Source organism: Haliaeetus leucocephalus, unplaced genomic scaffold (assembly GCF_000737465.1).
Source record: "Haliaeetus leucocephalus isolate CR32 unplaced genomic scaffold, Haliaeetus_leucocephalus-4.0 Scaffold636, whole genome shotgun sequence".
NCBI classification, from domain to species: Eukaryota; Metazoa; Chordata; class Aves; order Accipitriformes; family Accipitridae; genus Haliaeetus; species Haliaeetus leucocephalus.
Genome location: NW_010973072.1, coordinates 4,285,212 through 4,305,028, shown reverse-complemented (window position 1 = coordinate 4,305,028; position 19,817 = coordinate 4,285,212). Strand labels below are relative to the sequence as shown.

The window sequence follows — 19,817 nt, the reverse complement described above, 5'->3', positions numbered from 1 at the left end:
AATAGATGAGAACTGCACAGAGGGCCATACAAAGTGTTGTATAAATAATACAAAAGAAGTGGAAAAAGAATGAATCCTCTGGATGCTTCTTCCTCTGGACAAACCTGTAAGTACTTCACTAAAATACTGGTACTTAATCTGCTGATCAGACACATAGACTCTACTGTAAAAGTAATTATCAACAGATTCCTGGTCCAGAGTCACCGTAGTTATTTTACATCTTACTATCAGGAGTTAAACTGTATGTATTTTAAAAGACTTGAATAGAGCTGAGCAGATGGAATCTAAAAAAAATAGGAATTTAATAACAACATGAGTTAGTTTTTAATGTCACCACCTACTGTGCCAAGTCCTATAGCTTTGTTAGATACATATCAGCTGTTGCAAAAAATAATTTTCTTTAAATATAGTTATCCCATGGCCATTTGTAGTCTGGCCAGAGTCCACCTGTGGCAAAACGTAACTAAAAGCTTTGATTCAATAAAGAATTCTTTAAGTACCTGATCATTTATATTGTTGCTTTCCTCTTGGAAAGAGTTTCTGTTCTGCAATGTAGGTTTCCGTGTAGGGCTACAGCAAAGGTTTCCTGTTCAGGGTAATGATATGACGTACCATGAGTGGAAATGATGCTGTTGGTTTTTTTAATGTAATTTGCTGTTGTGAGCTCTGTTAGAAGACCCAAACTAGTCACGCGGTGTTTGATTCGCTGCAAATGTAGCGACAGAGTTGTAACTGTATGATTTCTCCCTTCACAAACAATGGTTTGCTGTCATAAATATAATGATGACTGTGTTTTGAGTTGTGACTCCAGATCCTTAAAATCATGTCTTCAGAGAAGACATCAAGGTTTGTGCTCCATTTTGTCACCTGACAGAGGTGAGAGAGACCTTTCTATTGATGTATCAGTTTGTGTGTCTAGGTGAAAATGAAGGAGATGAGATCAAGGAAGGCAGGGAGGGAAGAGGGCAGAGCATTCATTGACTCTAAACCCCGAGTTCTGCTGACTGGAGTTTTCTTCCTATGTGAACATGAACATCATTACTTGCTGGACCTGTTGTTCAGTAATCATTCTGAGCCAAGGAGGCTGAAAGAAGTCTATTTCATTTAGTGTCTTCTTCTCACAGATCAGTATTGTGGATCATGAGCATCTGTACCACCTATTAGCCAGGTCCAGCCGGTTCAGGAGAGCTTCTATCAGGGAGCACTCTTCTGTTGGCCTTAAAAATGGCTTATAAAGTTGCAAATACTGGACATAGATTTGTGGATTATTAACTTGAAACTGGAGATCTGAATCGGATATAAACCAAAAATACCATTGCCAAAAATCAAAATACACTGAAATAATTGAAGTAGTAGAACAGTAGTATTAAAGTAGTAAGAAGAATTTATAGGGCTTCTCCCTCAAAAATCCACAGCACATTTGTAAAATGAACTTGTAAGTTTGTAACAGGGATAAATTAATGATTAAACTTTTAACATTAGAAAAATTTCTGCTTTAATAGACACTCTTTAAAAAATACCCATAATTGGGGCTACTGTACATACAGGTTTTCAATGTCTTTTTTTTAATCCATCAATCTTATCTTGCTAGAATTGGAGCATCTGGGACATTTGCCCAGGCCACCTGGAAATCCTTGGTATATCCACTGAATTGTACAGATGACCTGTTCCTATACAGTAAATTAATCATATTCTGATGTGTTAGATTTCCTGTCCAGATGGGTAACCTGTATAATACATGTACAAGTGTGTCTGGGAAATTCCAGAAAACAATACGGTCTCTATGTTGAAAAAAAATACTGTAAAAAGGTCAGCGGATATTATTATCCCTTTTTGCTGAACTGGGAGATGACAGTGTCTCTCATTTCAAAGCTAGGGTTGTACAGGAGTTGTTCTTCTGCCTCCTCTCAGCTCATTCTCACAGTTTCTGAGATACATTAAAGATCTGTTCAAACAACTGTGCAGATAAAAATGCAGAAGAGCTACTATACAAACTAAATGTGCTATATAACTGTATGGTGTATTACGATTATGTGAAGAAAGATACCATTACATCTTTTATTTTCAATGAATTCACACAAAGGTGAAATGTTGGAAGTTCCTTAAAAGTCAACACAAAAAAACGAGGGCTAATTTTTATTAAGCAAGCAAACGTTGGGGAGAATACCCATAGTTTTTAATTATAAAGCACTTCTAATAACCTTGAAAGTTGGGGGTTTTGTTTTAGTTCTTTTTCTCCTTATGACAGAAAGATAGAAAACATGGTTATCTCAGAAAAAAGAAATTATTAGACAGGCATGATCAGAGATGAGGGAGCACCCAAGGGACAGCTTCACAAGCCTTTGCTCAGTCAACCGTGCAATGAAGTGCAACCTTTTGGAAGTAAAGACACCCGAGAGGCAGAGGCAAGGCACATCCCAAACTTGAAAGTCTCTAAGTCTTCTGTAGGTGCAGCTTCATGCTAAAATACTTGTTATTAGATGCAAACTGTGATTTGTTGCTGAACTTGCCAAAGCATATAAATTCTGCATGAAATCACATGCATTTTTATTATAACACAAAGATGCAAATATATACGATTAAGATAACTAAGTTTCACTGCTCTGGCAAAGGAAGGCAGGCAAGGACTGGTCACTAGTCTGAGCTCATGTTAACTCTAACAGCATACAGGGATCACTTTATAAGGTAAAAAATTAAAAGGTTGCTTATAGAAGATGTCACGTATTTGATTTGGCTATTTCCTTTATCTCTTACAATGAATTCTCACTAATATTTAAGGAGTTGCAGAGTAGATCAAATAGTCATTATTTTTTTTTAATGTTTCACATAAAACCCCTCAAACTATTTTCTGATCAGAAAACCTATTAATAATGCATCTATTTAAATCAAAGGCTAGTACATTGATACCATCTAACATATGAACAGATTTGTTGAAACATGGCTGGATACTGGCAAGTGTATTTTTATATACTTCGGGGAAGCAGGCAACATGAATGTGACAATGACTTGGAGAAGCGATGGTTCAGTGATTGCTGGTGGGATCAGACTGTGTGATGCGAGTGTTAGTTTGGTAGATCTCAAGGATGCAAGGGCTGTTTGCTCACTGCAGTGAAACAAACAGGTCTGCTTCTTTCCGGGTGGGCAGTGATCCTAAAGGGAGTCTTTGCTCAGGTGCCTGCATGTGTGGAGACCTTGAAAGAGTTTACAAAAAGTGAGAAGGAGCTGGTCTTACTGAGCTGGTGGGCAGTGATCCCACAGTCAGAAGAAGAACCGAGATACGTCCAGCTCCAGGGAACCGTTTCAGTGAGTATCAGAAGTGAGAGGGAAAGTAGTCATCATAATGCAGTGATGTTGTTACAGATATTAGATTATGACTGAGCAATTACAGAAGTTTTACCCTGGATGTCACATTGAATCCAGCAGTCAGCCCCAAATGGCAGTAAGCAGCCAGCTTCCCACTAAAATGGTCATGACGTTACCCAGGGAGCTACGGAGGGTCTGCACCTGGCATCCCACGCGTGCCAAGGGAACGGAGCGCCTCGTGGTGTTGGATGCTCACCTCATCGAGCATTGGTGCATTAGCCACTTCTGTGTAGACTTTATCTCCGCAGGCAGATGGTAATTCAGTGGTGTCAGAGAATTCAGTCATTACTTGGTGCTGATACTTATTTTCCTGAAAAAATGAGCATTTAAATTTATTTTAAAAAATAATTGCATGCAGGTTTTTGCTACCTGCTTGAGGTGTAGCAGGCTGTTTGATGTTATGTATATTGCATATAAGTTTGGGGTTTTGGAATGGTTTAATAATACATTTTAATTATATTTTAAAATGTCCTCTATTCCTAGATCCTGCATTGACTAGTGCACCCAAAATGTCATTGGAAATAAAACTAATGCTCAGTAAATGGATCAGAAGTAACATTCAGTCCAGACATAGATATCCATAACTGTTGGGTGGTTCTTCTGTTCCAGACCTTCAGCAAAAAGATCTGCTTTTGCAGCTTCTTTCACAATTCTATTCTGGCATACAGATGGAGCAAAGTGATTTGAGTCTGTGTTGTAATGCTGTTAGTAGCTATTTAAATTCCTGTGCTCAAAGCCTTTTAAAGGTTAAGAAAGATTGCACATGTACTTGCGTGGAGGAGTTGGTCTTTGCTCTGAGGGATGAACTGCCAAAGGGGCATCCTTTGCAGTAAAATTGAACAAATGGATATGGTAAGGGCTGGCATGCTTTTCGCAGTGGTTTGTATAGTTAGATTTATCATTTTGTTGTTCCATTGTAGTTGGAGAATATAAGAAAAGGGGAAAGCTGCTTCTCATTGGGCCGAATATGTAAAATAGTGCCTGAATTGCTTTCATTAGACATTCTCATTTTTAATGTTTGTACAGGGAGGCAAGTATGTAAAAGCACAAGGAAAAGTTGAATGAAGGCCAATAAAAAAAGGTGGAGTGAATTTTTACTTGAGGTTTCTTCTAGCAATGCCTGTTTCATATGTAACCATGTTTGGTTACAGAATTAGCAGCAAACTTGATTATTTGCCATGGTCTTTTAAAAACATTTGTCCCTTTCATCCATATGATTTCTGCATGTCTGTTGAAAAGTTTTGGCAGCTTTTCTTGCATCATTTTTTTTAGGCAGGTACTTGCTGTCTATGAGAACCTGCTGGTGAAAACCTTCTAATTAAAGCGTATCCTCTGTGCTGGTAATTTCAGAGCTGGCCTAGCCAGTTTTGCTTTCAACAGATTTTGTATTTTCAGGCTTAAGATAGGCTGCCTAAATCTTTGGCTTCTAGATAACTGTCGTCTTAAAAATAAAACTAAGTATTTGAAATTCATATGAAGTTAGAATAGAAACAACTTCTCTCCAAACTATGATTTGTACAAAACTTCGTACATAAAATTAAAGCAAATGCATGTTTGCTCAGTTGAGCTTGCTGACATGTTTTCCACATGCTGCCTGATACCTGCTCAAGGGAGAACATTTTATGTGCTTCACTGGTGCTTGTGTTGTTACATCCTTCCATTGCGTGGTATATCATGAATGCAGGGGAATGAGCTAGAAATGGAGGTTCAAAGGGCCTTTAGTATCTTGGATTTCTTCCTTTAAGTTTTCTGTAAAATGGGCAAGTTGTTAAAATCTGTTCAGAGCATGTTCATTGTTGCAGTAAAGTCGAAATACATCCCTGCATGTCAGCTGGGTAGGTATTTATTTTTAATAAATACCATGCACCATGCTCTGCAGAAGCATCTTTCTCACAGCCTCAGGTATGTGGTGCTACAGCCAAATGGTAGACATTTTAAATTTTATTTTTGGTAGAAACAATGGGAAGGTATTGATGTCCAGTGGCTCAGCATGTGTGACAGCAGCATTAGATGTTCATGTGCGTGTGTACCTCAGGTTTCTGATCAATGCTAACATCTCATTGCTGTATAAAAGTAGCTGGAACATTGCTGCCCAGTTGCTGAATTTTGTGAATTACCGAGCATGAGCTTTGAAAGTATATACCTGTCAATGCCACCGTTTTTATTGACAAGTTCTACTTTTGAAAGTTATTTACTTGAATTGCTGGAGACTGTGAGAGGACGTATGTGTGCCTGTAAAACCCACAGCAGAGATCATGCACCTGCATGTTGGGTTCACTTATATCATGTATAGTAGATGCTTTGCTAACATTTTCATAAACTTTTTCAGTTTCTAAGGTAGGTGTGCTCACTGCAGCACTCTGCTGACTCCTCTCTCGGAATGGATTGGTGCTCTGTGTGGAAAATCAGGGGCTTTACCATGTATGCAATGAATCCTAGAGGTACGCTTATGAGTGATGATCACTATTAGCTATCAGATCGTCTGCTTAAGGTGCCAGTCAGCAGGAGAATATGAACTTGCTGGAATTAAAAAATACAGTATGGATGAGGAGCAGGCATGGTGCCCAGGATTCAGCTGAAATTTTTGGCAGATCCTGTATGATCCTGTGAACAGGCATCAGGATGATCACGTTAGACCTTGAATATGAGTATTCCTCATGGTGGAAGTGCGGGAGGTGGTTGGTGTGGGAAAGGCTGTGAATAGTGTGAAGGCTTGGAAAAGGCAGGGCCATTTTTCTGAAGAGATCCCCTGGGCAGGAGGAGCTGTTGGTGGGAGAGGACGGTCAGCTGTGCCACAGGGGGAGCAGAAGCTGTGGAAACAGCTCTGGCAGCACCAAGCTCTTGTGGTTGTGCTCTCCCAGCAGCATTCAGAAATGCTTTATGGTAAAGGCTTCATTTTTTCCCCCCGGTTTTCAACCTGTCCTGGCAACGTGTGCAGCTTGAATAGCCAAATACACTTTGTTGGACATTTCACACACAGAAGATGAGTCCTTTCTGCATTCAGTTACCATGTCTGTAATGGACTGGCGAGGTATTGGAAGCAGGACCAGCTCTCTCTGCCAGAACAAACAACATTTCTGGGGCTGTGGAACTAACCTGGCACTCTATGTTTAGTTAAAGGTTTAGCACTGGAAATGCATGAACAATTATGACTTCATTTCCTAACTGGAGTGCATTTTGTGAGTACAGAAGAGAACACACCAAATGGGATTTAGTGTGTTTGGGGCTGTTACATGGTCTTACACAGTGAAACCTGCTGTTTACAGAGGAGCTGACTGAAGACAAGACAAAGCAAAGTTTTCACCATAATTGTACCTTCTAGAGTGAGATTTATCTGTATTAAAGAAAGCTGCCTGAGTTTGTAGTAAATATAATTCAAAACACCATTTCAAATTATATAGATTATTGTCTCTATTGTAAAGCGAGACAATATGTTGCTGCAGAGATCATTTTATCTATTTTCATTTGTATTTATACCTTATTTTTTGACGTATTTTTCACTTAGCTTTTTCTATGTAGAGATTTGCTTGTACATTCTGAAAGTTGGAAATCGCGTCATGAAGCACTTGTAGTGGTAGATGAAATAGAAAATGTTGTATTTTGAGATAGAATGCATTTATCAGAATGAATTCTTTATTTTACTCATATATTTATTTACTCACATTTTTCTTCTGGAGAAGCAAAAGAAAGGTGAAAATGTTCCTGGATACACTGATGGCTTTTTTAGTTTTAGTTCAGCTATTTAGTTGCAAATCTTTTGCTGTTCTTCCTTGATTTTTATGTGCCCTGTAAACTGCTGAAGTGAGTGGTGCATTACTACTGCAGGTGACATTAGCCACAGCAGCGTGAGCAGATGTGACTGTCTCTGAAATTGTTTGGAAATCATTGTTATCCCATGGCTCTTCCCCTTTTTTCCACCCAGGAAAAAAAATGCATAGAATGTAACTGTATTTTGGGACTGCTGCAAGTAGAAACTGAGGTGGTGTACGTTTGGTTTCCAAGCAGTTTATTAGGCAATACAAAATTTCGAGACCTTAAATTAAAAAAAAATAAAACCTTTTGATATGGAGAAGTGCTCTGTAGATGGCAGCATTGATGAGGCCTTACTCACTTTCACTCTCAAATGAAAAGCAGCAAAAGAGTGGTTAAGTGAAAGCATTTTCTTAGTAGCTTTTTTATACAAATATAGAAGTAGCACTTGGCATTTTGCTTACATAATAAATTGAAGTTGCTTCATAGTCCAGCGACTTAAGGTTCATTTCAATGCTATAGCTAGTGTAGGTAGAAGTTTTTTGATCATTTACAACTTCCACTTTTAGTGGGACGCATTTTTTTCAAACTGAACATGATAATTTTTATTTGTGAGACTGGAAACAGGCATTAACTAGATCAGTGATTGGTCCTTTTATTTGGTTAGATATATTATGAAAGATTTTCTGGCTTAAACTCCTTAAATAGCTCTACAGACTGTATGATCACAAGCGTCATTGTTGTTCTGCGTACCCCTGCTGAATTCTTTTATACCTAGTGTTTTCAGGCATTCAGACATCCTACTTTTTTGGTGAGCAATAGTGAAAGTTATTCTAAAAGCCTAGACATTCAAGATGCTATTCCCCTACCTTGATTAAGACATTTTTCTTGCTAAGGATCAAATAAGCTTTATTAGGAAAAGAAAGTAGTTATTTAGTAACGTAACATGCCAGCTCAGAAGCCACAGATCATGTACACAGAAGTTACAGGTCCTTGCTGTAATTCTAGTTTCCTCTCTCCTTGTTTGTCTGCATTGAACCTTAGCTTCTATCTGTGCTGGTCTTCCACAAAGCAGCCACAGGATCTTGTAAGGGCACAAAGAAAGTGAAGTTTTAAAGGAAGTGATAGCTGTTGCTTAAAACGTGTTGACTAATTAAATAGATATTTACCGAAAATGTGCATGACGCTTTAAGTTGCATGACACTGTGAGATGTCTTCTTTGTATCAGTCGTATTAGCCTTTTCATTCGTCTTGAAATCTATCCTCAGGACTCTGCTTGGCTATAACGTCAGTAGGGCATCCAGCATTTAGTGGTGGTAATGACAAAGAGCAGACTGAAGTTAGTCAGTTTTCCTGTCATCTGTAAGAAGCAGTTATATTCTTCTTGCTTGGTGTCATCTGTTTCTGTCTATTGGATAGGGAACCATGGTTTGATGGGTTTTGGGTCATCTGAACACTACTGTGTTCTTAATATTATTTCTAAACTTAGCGGGTTTATCAAAAACCATAGCTGCTTCTGTTCTTTTGGATACTTATAAGTCCAAAAAGTTGCACCCTTAAGTGTATGTTGGAAAAAATACAAATGCTGAAAAGATGAAGCTAATTTTTTTTTTGTCCTGGTTTCAAGCTTCAAAGTTTGCAACTGCTTATATTCACACAACTTTATTTTCAAGGGAGAATCTTAATTATTGTGCATTGGCAGTTATACTTGCTCTAAAGTATCAGAGTTGAGAATGCAAATGAAGTAACACTTAATGGAGTTGGAGGTAGGAAAGTAGTCTGAGCTTTATGATTAAAAAATTGTCGCTTGGCTGTAAAATCTTATATGCATTTGTAATGAATTTTAATTGTTTTCCTCAGTCATTTCTGATTTTCAGTGCATGAATTGAGAAATATAGGTCTTGATACTCAGAAGTGTCGACTGTATGCAAAGCCTAAACCATAGCTGGAAGTTAAGTATTGTGTCAGTTCTCCAGGTCTGCGGTCTGGACTTTAGCCCAGTTTTGAACATGACTGCACGTCGCTCAGTACATTGCTTTTGCCCCTTGAAAAACAAAGATACTTCTCACCTTGCAGGGTATTGAGAATTAATTTTTTTTGTATTGATACATTGCTTTGAAACCCTAGACAGAAGAGGCAGAAGACTGTCAGAAAACTGAAAATTATTAATTGTTGTTGCAATACAAACTTTAATAATTTAATCACTGATGAACGTGCTTAGAGTGTGAGACTCCCTGAGAATGAAGTAGGAATGTCTTGGCTTGGTAGCATATTAACATGCTAAACAGTCTGCTTATACCTTCATTTACAAGTAAGGCAGCCTAGATATTAGCTTCAAATAAGCATAAACTTGTTTTGATGACTTTTCAATCAATGTGAGAAAATATAGATATGAAGGTAAAATCAATATAGTAGCAGCTACTCTGCCACAGGACCACAGAATGGACTGAGTAGCGGTGGTATACAGAGATAAAAATGAAAACCTCTTCTTCAGATATGTAGACATCACTACTACAAAAGGTGTTAATGAAGTTGTATTAATAATAAAACAGGACTTAGGATCTCATCCTAGTACTGCTTTGATGCCTACCTGGACTTTCTGATAGTAATTTTGAGGAAAGATTTAACTTATAGTGATTTTCTTTTTGCCAAATTAGATCTAACATAATTTGTTAAGTCATAATATCTTCCAGTTCAGAGCAGATATTGGATGGATACTTCATTTGCTGTTCCATTTCTATCAACTGCAATGAAGTCATATTATATACTCTGCTTAGTTTCTGCTGTTAGTTTCTGCATTATGCAAACTACTAAAAAGCCATATGAATTAGGGAAGAACCTTTTATGTACAGTTGAAGTGACACAAATGCACAATCCAAAAATAAATGAACTTCAGTTGCCTATTGTCATGTTAACTTTTTAATTTTTACATGCTAAAGTCTGAAATGTTTTGTTCATTATAATAAGCCCTATTTTTTGTTAGTCTGTTGTGTTCATTTTAGTTTGCATAAGCCTTCCTGGCTTGGAGAACAAAGGTTTTTGGGTGATCGCATGTACGTTGGTGCAGAACATTTGCACTCCTGGCCTTTTCCTCTGAGACTGCATGTACCCTGAGTAAGTTTTGGAGCATAAGTTGGGAGCTGGATTTGTCAGCTTAAAAATGAGCTGGCATCACGCACTCTGCATACGGAAATCCTCTTGGTGCATTGTACAGATACAGAAGAAGCATTAATAGGCCATATTTTCTCATCCAACCCTGTGCATTCTCCTGAAGTCTGACCCACAGAGCCCTTTTCTAAAATTTCTGAGATAATAGTACCTCTGGGGTCATTTAGTTTTGGACCTTGTATCTCCTGGCAAGAGGTGTTTCAGCCCAAGGGATTAGGTGCTTGGAAGTGCCTTGGGACCTTCAAATTATTCCAGGGGAAAGTTCTGGTTTCACTGGTCATCATCAAAAATATTTTATTTTTTGTCCAGTGGGCTAGTGATTGCCTTTTTCTAAGACAGTTTTTATAGCGTGGCTGAAGTATTTTAAGTAAGGTCATAGGAGAGAAACAACAGGGAAGAGGAAGAGAATCTCAGAATGATTCTAGAGCATGCACTGGCCCTGTTAAAGTATGTGATGGTCCCTCTACATACCTTGCATAATTTTAAGGCAAAAGAACCCTCTAATATTAGAAGAGCTAAATACTGAAATCAATTAGGATGGGATTTCCTAAAATGGCAAATTATTTCAGCATGATTAGTACTAAGTTATTTAGGTACTAATAGTTTTCTGCTATCGTTTCCTCAGTGCTATATCAGTATTATGCATGAAAACAAAAAGCTTTTCACTGCAGTGATGCTTGCCCGCTGAGGTATAAGGAAGGTGCAACGGCTGTGAATCATCCATGTTCTATGGGGCAGTCTGGCTTTCACAATTTCACAGTTTGCCTCTCCTGAGGTGGACTTGCATTATTTCTTTTTTCATATTTCCTTTCTAATCTTTCTACTCTGACCATGTTTTACATCATATGCTTCCTCGTTACTTTAGATATTTTACCATCACAGTGATTTAATGGACTGCAGTAGACACCAGGACCAAGAGGCATTACTCTAAGTGACAGCGCATTAGAATTTAGATCTAGATTTTTAGCTCAATACTCAGTCTTTTGAGTCACTGCTTCATCTTGAAATCCAGCTTAAAATAGCTATCAAATAGGGAACAGGACCGTTTATATAGATTTTTAAGGCCCCTGTGGAATGATAGAGATGGAGGAAAAAGGAAATTGGGGCCCTGTGATGGCATGTCACTCAGTGTGACATATTTTCCTTGGGGGAGTGTGACAGCAAAGGGTTGCTGATGCCCCAGTGGAGGACCAGGCTCTCACAGGGCATGTGAATACGACAGAAGCAAAGGTTTTGTCCATCTGTTTGTTGCCGTCTCTGAAATAAATTGGAAAATTTTGGACTTTTACCCTTGATAGGGAAATAGGTGTAAGAGAAAAGCTAAATTTTCATCTGTGGCTCATATCACTCTTCTGTCACAGCACAGAGGAGGACTTTTATGCCAGAAAGAGCTAGACACTGCCATTTCTCAGACTACACAACTTCTCTCAATATAAAATGATGCATGAAAATGTTATATCTCGATAATAGACTCTACTTAAATGTGAAATGTGTCCTTGGAGCTCATTTTTATAGTGCTGTACTCTTTCTGTGCAAGAAATCCCTTTGTAAAATAGCTCAAGCTTCCATTACTGCTTCTGGACCTTCTCTTCTGGAACAATTTTTTTAATATATTAAGCACTACTTATGTGGGATGAAAGAGGTGTGGGATACCTTCACTTTTATGTACATACCTTAACACACTGACTCTTGAGGTCGGAAGCTGTTTTGGGTTTAAGTTGTTTTACATCCTGCTTAATAGTTTTCCTGAGCCCTACCTATTAGCATCTGTGGGGGAAAAACCCCTGAAATACTCATTCTTCTATTTCAATAGCTAATTTAGGAAGGCATTGCCATGTTTATACCACAGCACAGTAAGCTGAAGGATTTTGTATGGTTTTATGTGAAGGTCTCAGTATTTCATGTATCCTTTAGAACAAGTCATCTAAAAATTATATCTGATAGCAAGGAAGGGATAATTTAATATGCTTTAATAAGTTGATCATGAAGAGTATTTTAAGTTGTTAATTTCCGTCATCCCTTTCTATTCAGCTGGACAGCAGTAATGCATGGAAAATACGCAGTAAGAGGTTGCTGAAGTTCATTTGGTTTTAAAGGTCTTTCATTTTTCTTTGCTTGTTTTGGCTACATCCTTGATGTCCATGCTCAAGACAGACTCTCATCAGAACTTATTTTTAATTAGTTTGTCAAATTGATGAGGTTGTCACTACTCATAGCGGTGCAAAGGAGTAGGTCAGGGTTTGCATGATGTGAAAATGTAAGCATTAATTATATCTTCATTAAAAGAAATAAAATTTTGATGGGTATTACTTCAAGAAATAGACAGATGAGTTGATATATGTCTTGGATTGCATGAAGTATCTTGGAAAGAACAGAGGACGTCCGAGCATTGAAGGAGCTGAGCTTCTGATCTTGTTCCTGTTCTGGACCCTCTGAGTAGCACAGAGATGATTTAGCCAGCCCATGTAGTTCTATGTGCTTGCAACAGCATGTTTGAATAAAGTAACATGAAGGAAATAACAACACAAAGGCAGGATTATCCAGACCACTCTCCAATGAACAATTACTCCACAACTTTCTTCTGAGATTTGAGAGCTAGAGCACTATGCACTTCTTGGTGTCAGTATTAGCCTTTCACATCAGTGAGTCCTGAAAAGACTTCTGCTACAAAGCTGAGACTGCAGAATCGCTTCCAATTAAAACTGATATGATGTTAATTAGCCTGATGCTGCTTGGTAAGCTGTTTAGCACTTTTGTCTCACCTATATGTGCTAGGGAAGTATGACTTTTTCCTTTGAGTGAGCCAGTGAGTTTCTGGAAGTAGTAGAACTGTCTTGAGATTTAGTCTGATTACGCGAGACAGGCAAATTTTCTCCTCATTGGCTATTTTGCTTGTGAAGCCCTGTGATCCATAGCAAAATGGTCCATTGTTTATAATCTAAGTGAAAATTCTCTGTGAATTTGTCACAAAACACCAATGAGTTTACCTACGTGTTTAATCCAGAAAAAAATGAATATGGAACTGTGTGTGCAAAGCAGCTGAATTAATGCTGTTTTCATTCCGCATTTCCTGTGCTTTTAGCTATGCAAGTTCAATATAGCTTTAATTGCTATGTACGCATTTTTTGCATATATTCATTCTTTTGTAGAGGTGGTGGTTATCTTGGAGTTGGCACTAGCAATTAAGATGTTACCTACTGAAAAAATGTTAAGTGCCTTAAATATTAGTAGCACAAGAGAAACTTAAACACTTAAACTGGTTGAAATCTTTACATGGTGCAGGTTTTAAGGCAAATAAATTACTAAGTGGTTGGATGGCTGTTCTGTCACCTTTAAAGTGCTATTGTTTGGCCTGAGCAAAATAATAAGATTACTCCAAACAGAGAGTGCCTGCTCATTCACATATAATCATTTCGAATGCAGCTAGGAAAATAATGTGTATATCGTACCATGTGAGCCTGCTGTCTGAAACTAGACTGATACATTGACACACATTCCCTAACTGAAGAAAAGAAACTTGAATTCCAGCTGTGTCTATTAAAAAAATGAAAGTTCCCCCATCCTCATCTATAAAACAAGATATCTATTTTTATATTCTCTGTGCATAATGGCCAATAGCTATTCCATATCTTTAATATGCAAGATGTGTTTTTTAGGCTTTTATGTAGGTACTATTAACAAGGCAGCTTCAATAGTTCACCTGTTTGATTCATCTTCCTGGGAAAGTGTTTGACAGTACTGTCTTCTCAACCTTCTGAGATGATGCTGGGGTTTTGCTCAGAAGTTCAGATAAATTTACACATAGAGAAGAAACCTCATATCACATCAGCCCTGGAATGGCATTTTTATATGTGTTTTTAGAAAGCTGTGTATGTCAGAGGAAATGTGGTTTAAATATTGGAAAGCTTTTTCTGGTCATCAGCTAAATCAGTACTATTGTATTTTTAACAGGTAGATGTATAAAAATCAAGGAGTACCTGCTGATTTGTTAATTCATATCAGTTCATATATTTACATGTAATTTGAAAAAGTATGGTAGCATGTTAATGGAAAAGGCTCAGTAACTAAGTGTGGAAGCAGTATCTTCTGCAGCTGAGCACCAAGTACAGTAAATGTGGTGGTTTCTATTTAATTAGCTTTAAAATGTCCTTGCCTTGAGGGACCTATGTAAGATCCAATAAAAATACATACTTGATAGATTAATAGAGTTCATGAATTTTGAATGAAAAGACATTGGTCCTAGGGTGCCCTTTTTCTTAAAAAGCTTTATTAAATACCCTGGAATGGTTTTGTAGCACTGACAAAGTAGTCTGGTCTGTTTATGCTCAGTAGGTATTTTTGTTTGGATTGGCACGTCTCTTAGTTTAGGCCTGTCACAAAATCGCCTGGTGAAAATGAGAACTGACATATCACATGACCATACTGATAACTGTGACTATTGCCTCCTTTTGAGAAAAGAAATAATAATAATTAAAAAACGCACTCTAAAAGTCTTAGAGGAGTATGCCCTACTATTCAGTAGTCTAAGGTTATAATTTATACAAGCATTGATACAGGTGATCAAACCCCTGAAACTGCAGGAATCCCAGAGAAAATGCAGCTGTAATCATTGCCTGTTGTGGTGCCACTGTTCATTTTGAACCTTTCCCCCCATGCTTCTGAAGATGCCCAAACAGGATATCCATTTCTGATTTGCAAGAGCTAAATTGTACGGAATTTCATGAAGTCTCTTTGGTTTTGAGAAAACGGCACGCTCCAGTTGACGATGGCACGGTCAAAACTTTCCCCCAAGCTCTAGCCCTGGTCCCTGTTGGCCTGGCAGCTGCCACGACTGCTGGTTGCTGGACTAAGTAGTCCCTCGCATCTGATGCATTTCTAGGTGATCTCAGCAGGAAAGAATCACGTAATCAAGCTCTTAGAAATAACTTACGTATAAGCTGTTAATTTGCAGTTATTAATGTGATGGGATGGGAAACAGGGAGAAGAAACAGATCTGCTGGGTCCCAGGCCCACGCAGTAGTCATTAAAGTGGTTTTCTCTTTTAGTCATAACTCCTTTTCTTCAGTCATCTTATTTTCTTAGCATATTGCTCCATTTGTTTGAAATCCTCTCTCTAAATTATATTTCTCCTGGGGAGCAGGGTTATGAGTAGAAAACTCATGAGCTTAGGAAAAAGAAACCCTGAGTTATTACAAATAATGTAAATGTTGCATGTGTGGATGCTTTCTCAAGGAGTCAGATCAGTATGTAGAAGATGAGCAGTGCTGGGCTCCTGTTACTGTATGAAGTTTTGTAAGGTCATATTAGTCATTTATTTAAATCCTCTGTTCTTCAGGTTAATGCTGACTTTTCCTTCCCAACTGTTATGAGTTGTCTTTATTTCATTTGTGTTTTTATGTGCAATGCTGAAAGAAATTCTCTTAAGTTCACTGCTTTGCTTCCTTTATTTCATTCTCTGCTGAAAAATGTAATAGAGTCATTTTATTAAAACAGTCTAAAGGGCATTACTTGCATTTCTGTAAAACTCTTGAATACTTGGAAGTCTGCGGATAAACCACAGATATTATAAATAAACTTAGTGGTGTGGCAACCGCCAAATGGGCTGCAGGCCTGGTGTACCTGGGTTGAGGATAGGTTCTCAAACTCTGAGCTTTATTAAAGGGGAAGCCTGTGTAACAGGGAGATGCTGACTTCTGCTGTTGTCAGATCTGATGGTGACTGCTGTAAAGAGCCATCCTCCATGGAGCACAGAATGGTTAAAAAATGTGGCTCTTCAGGGAACTACCATTTTCAAGCAGTCTTTATTGGCTGGGCAATTCTCTAACCGGCACGGCAGTTTTTAGCAGCAGAGTAGAAAGTGAGATTTGTATAATATCAAGTCACGTCAGACTCTTCTACTCAGACGAAGTTGGGGAAGACTCCAGCATGACAGGTGTTGCACAGATTTTATCAGGGTCTCAGTATAAATAAGCTAGCATTTGCTGGTAGGCCAAGACAAGCAGTAAGTAAGGATAGTGAATGCCCAGAAATATTCTTATCAAATTTAAATGAAGTGAACTGTATTTGCTAACTGAAGATACTGAGTGGCAAGGAAGGAAATCTGCTGTAAGCGACTGTTTTCACCCAGGCGTGGCTCTGTACGTTTCCTCCTGTTGTGTATCAAACACCCAAGTGGAGCCTGAAGACTGTCAGCTGGTGTGTGGGGTCTAGACCTCGCTCACGTAGTGCTGTGAAAGCGCTCATCTCTTCATAACTGCAATCCTAAGAAGATAGGTGGCTGAGAGTGGGGCATGTCTTAGTGCAAAAAGGGCACAGCGAAGAGGAAAGCGTGAGATGAACATAAAAGGCTTGTTCTGACAATTTGCCTAAGAAATAATGTCTGGTCTTCATCTGTATTTGTAGCCAGAGCAGGTGTCTTTTCAGAACATTGGGGCGTTGGGGATTTTTTGTGAGAACTTGTTAATAGTTTACAAGTTGAGTAAAAGGCTGTTGGGTTTCTTTGTTTGTTTGTTTGTAGTTTGGTTTTTTTTGTATGTTTGTTTTTGGTGGGGTTTTTTTCCCATTTTAGGCTTGAATGAGTTTGGATGTAATTTCTCTCTCAGTCCCATTATTCTTTTGCATATTAAGGAATTTCAAAGTCAGTGTCTGATTGTTATATACTGGATGCTTGCCACATGATATTTTCAGCATCTCCAAGACTTTTTAATTACAGTAACACTTTCAGATATCTTTTATTACAGTATGCAGCCAACTTTTTTTTTTTTTTGTTAAGAAATCCCTATCAATCTTTCTGGAGACAGTTAAATGTGTAATTAATAGAACTTAGCTTACAGGCTGCCATACAAGAACTGTGCAGTACTCTGCACCAAAATGACTTGTTAAGATTAGGCATTTTGGCATGTTTTATATATTAGGAAAAAAAGGTGCTGCTTTTTCTTTGGGGGAATTTCAGCTATAAGTGAGTGGCAGTACCTGAGAATGGAAGACCCAGACACCACAATAATGAGTTTATATTCTTGGTGCACCGGACTGCACAAGCGAGAATCTTCAGGTCAGGTCTGAATGAATCACTTGCAACTCCTGAAATCATGAAAGATTAAACTCTTCCTGTAACGTATAAAGGCTTTATTAATGGACAAATGTGCTGAAAGGATAGGAGAAAGAGAAACACAGGACTGAAATTCAAGACATTTGCTGAGGAAGTGGGACACTTCCTGCTCCTACTTAGGTACTGGCTCAAAAATGAATATCTGTTTGGGCAAGATAAAGAAGTTATTTGTGCTTCAGAGGAAACTCTCTGTCATAAAGATGATAAAGCAGGAGCAAAAGAAGTGTGGCAGGTGTAGGTAGAGACTACAAAAAAACATGTAAAGAAGGGAAGTGATAGCAGTTTCTCATCACCTTCCATCCTCCAAGACCTGCACAGAAAATGGCAAAGTTGGTCTCTGTGCCAAAGGTGTGGAAATGCTGTAAGCTCAGCTAGTGGACAGTGCTTTGTTTCTACAGATTTCCTGAGGCAATTTTGAAAGTTTCAGAAATACCTAGACAGAGCATTTATGCACTTTCTACATAAATATTCAGTTTAAATAACTTTTACGTATATTAATTATATGAAAATGTAAAAATGGAATGTGTGACAATTATGAAAATAGAGCACTTCTATTTAAATGTGCTAATTTTTCAGCTGGGGTGCTCTAGAATTTTGGGATTAGTTTTTCATCCCAATTTTAAATTGGAATTTTTCTTCCCCTCAAGTTTTTGATGGGTTGGGAGAAGGTTTTCCCACTCATCTGTATGTTTTCAGTATCTATTTTATTAGTCTAGGACCAGCTACTTTCTGGGCATGCCTGCATAGTGCAATGCCATAGCATGAAGAGAGACCCTAACTAGTGCAAGTGTCAGATGAGTAAAACTACTTCAAAAACTTTCCTGCCCCTTTTTGATAAGGTTTTACAGGCAGGGACTCTACTGTGTTTATTCCTCCTGCCTTCTGTAACTGATTTTGATTTACTCTTACAATTGCTGTAGTAATGACAGTTAAGAAGGTGCGGAATATTTTTGGAGTCTTCTATCATTAGGAATCACACGGTTTTCAAGAGTTAGTTATTCTCTTAGTGGCTACTTACAATTTACATCTCTTTTGCAGAAAATAGATAACTTAAAAACAGAAGCTTTCATGGTTTAAAGCTTTAGTCAGTCAGTACAATCAGGAAATTATCAATAGAGAATAAAAAGCACTTTGTGTAAATAATGCATTTTATGCTTGAGGGTGCAGAATAATTAAATAACGACATGACGTTTGATAACTGAAAAATGCTTTCACTGTCTGAATCTATCAAAGGTCCAATTATATATAACTAGCACCTGAAGCAAAGCAGAGCAATGAAAGTTTCCTGCCATTTGACAGTCCAAAAATCCTGTGCCATAGTCGCCTAAATACAGGATTATTTTTATGTAGTGAAATAGTTTACATAGGAGGTAGGACCCTAGTTATGAGAATGTTGTTAGTTTATATAAAACACATCTAAGTTTTATAAGTGAAAATCCTTCTTAGTTTTTCTTATGACCAGTGCATGTATTGGGTACAATCAGTTGCTTCTGGATAAAGGAGATCACTTGGTGGACTTGGCTTCCAAGAGATTCATCTGTATTTAATTTCCGTATTTAAAGTTTGGGCATTTAAGCATTCCAGAAATGAAAATAAAAGTGCAACACTTTATTTTAGGTTAAGGAGTAAGTAATTTGTACTGAACCTTCTGCTTAAGCTGATGCTTTTGCAGTGGTTTTTTTTGGGTTTTTGTGGTGTTTTTTTTTACTTAGCTTGTCATTGTAGGCAGGCTGGATAAGTGGGCTATGTTTTCTTTTTTCCTGTCTTCTAGTCAACAGTCTTTGTATCGGTAATAAGCAGTTTTAAGCCATAGCTGATTAACAGTATATTTACCATTATATGTATGTACTTTAGAGGGAAAGGACTGTCAGCAATGTGTTTTGATGCTGGGAAAATCCACAGCAGCTAAACCATTCCCTGAGGTGCTCCTGCACCCTGTGAACTGTGGCATACTGACAGCAAGAAGATAGATGCTTTTCTATAGCTTTTATCCACAGAAACTTGTATTTTAGATGATTATATGTTGTGGTTAGCCCTACATTTTGAGTAATTGCACAGAAGACTGATAAAAATGCATTTCCTATATAAATCAATCTCAGTATAATCAAAAGAATTGGGTTATGAGTACAATTGTAGTATTCTAGGGGCACTCTATCTGAAACTTGGGACATGTAGACTTAATGAGAAATAGCAGTAGTATTCAGAAATTCTTGCTCTGATTTTGAAAATTAATCAGGTGAACTCATTCATATAATGATAGTGAATTACTTACCAGCAGCTATTCACAAGCTACGTAACAATTACTAAAAAGACATTTAAAAATAGGTAGCTCCACATATCTGACACCCAAGAAGTGGGTAGGGAGTTCTCTGTAGTGTTAAAGCTGAGGGATTTTGGTTGTTTTTAAATAAATTGTGGAGCAATAAAT

The 19,817-nt window shown here is 37.9% G+C and overlaps 1 protein-coding gene across 1 annotated transcript in view; it reads left to right on the top strand.

Moving 5' to 3' along the window:
* The window catches only part of GRIN2A (glutamate receptor, ionotropic, N-methyl D-aspartate 2A), a 182,758-nt gene that overhangs the window by 50,548 nt on the left and 112,393 nt on the right, over positions 1-19,817 (top strand). The window lies entirely within an intron of this gene.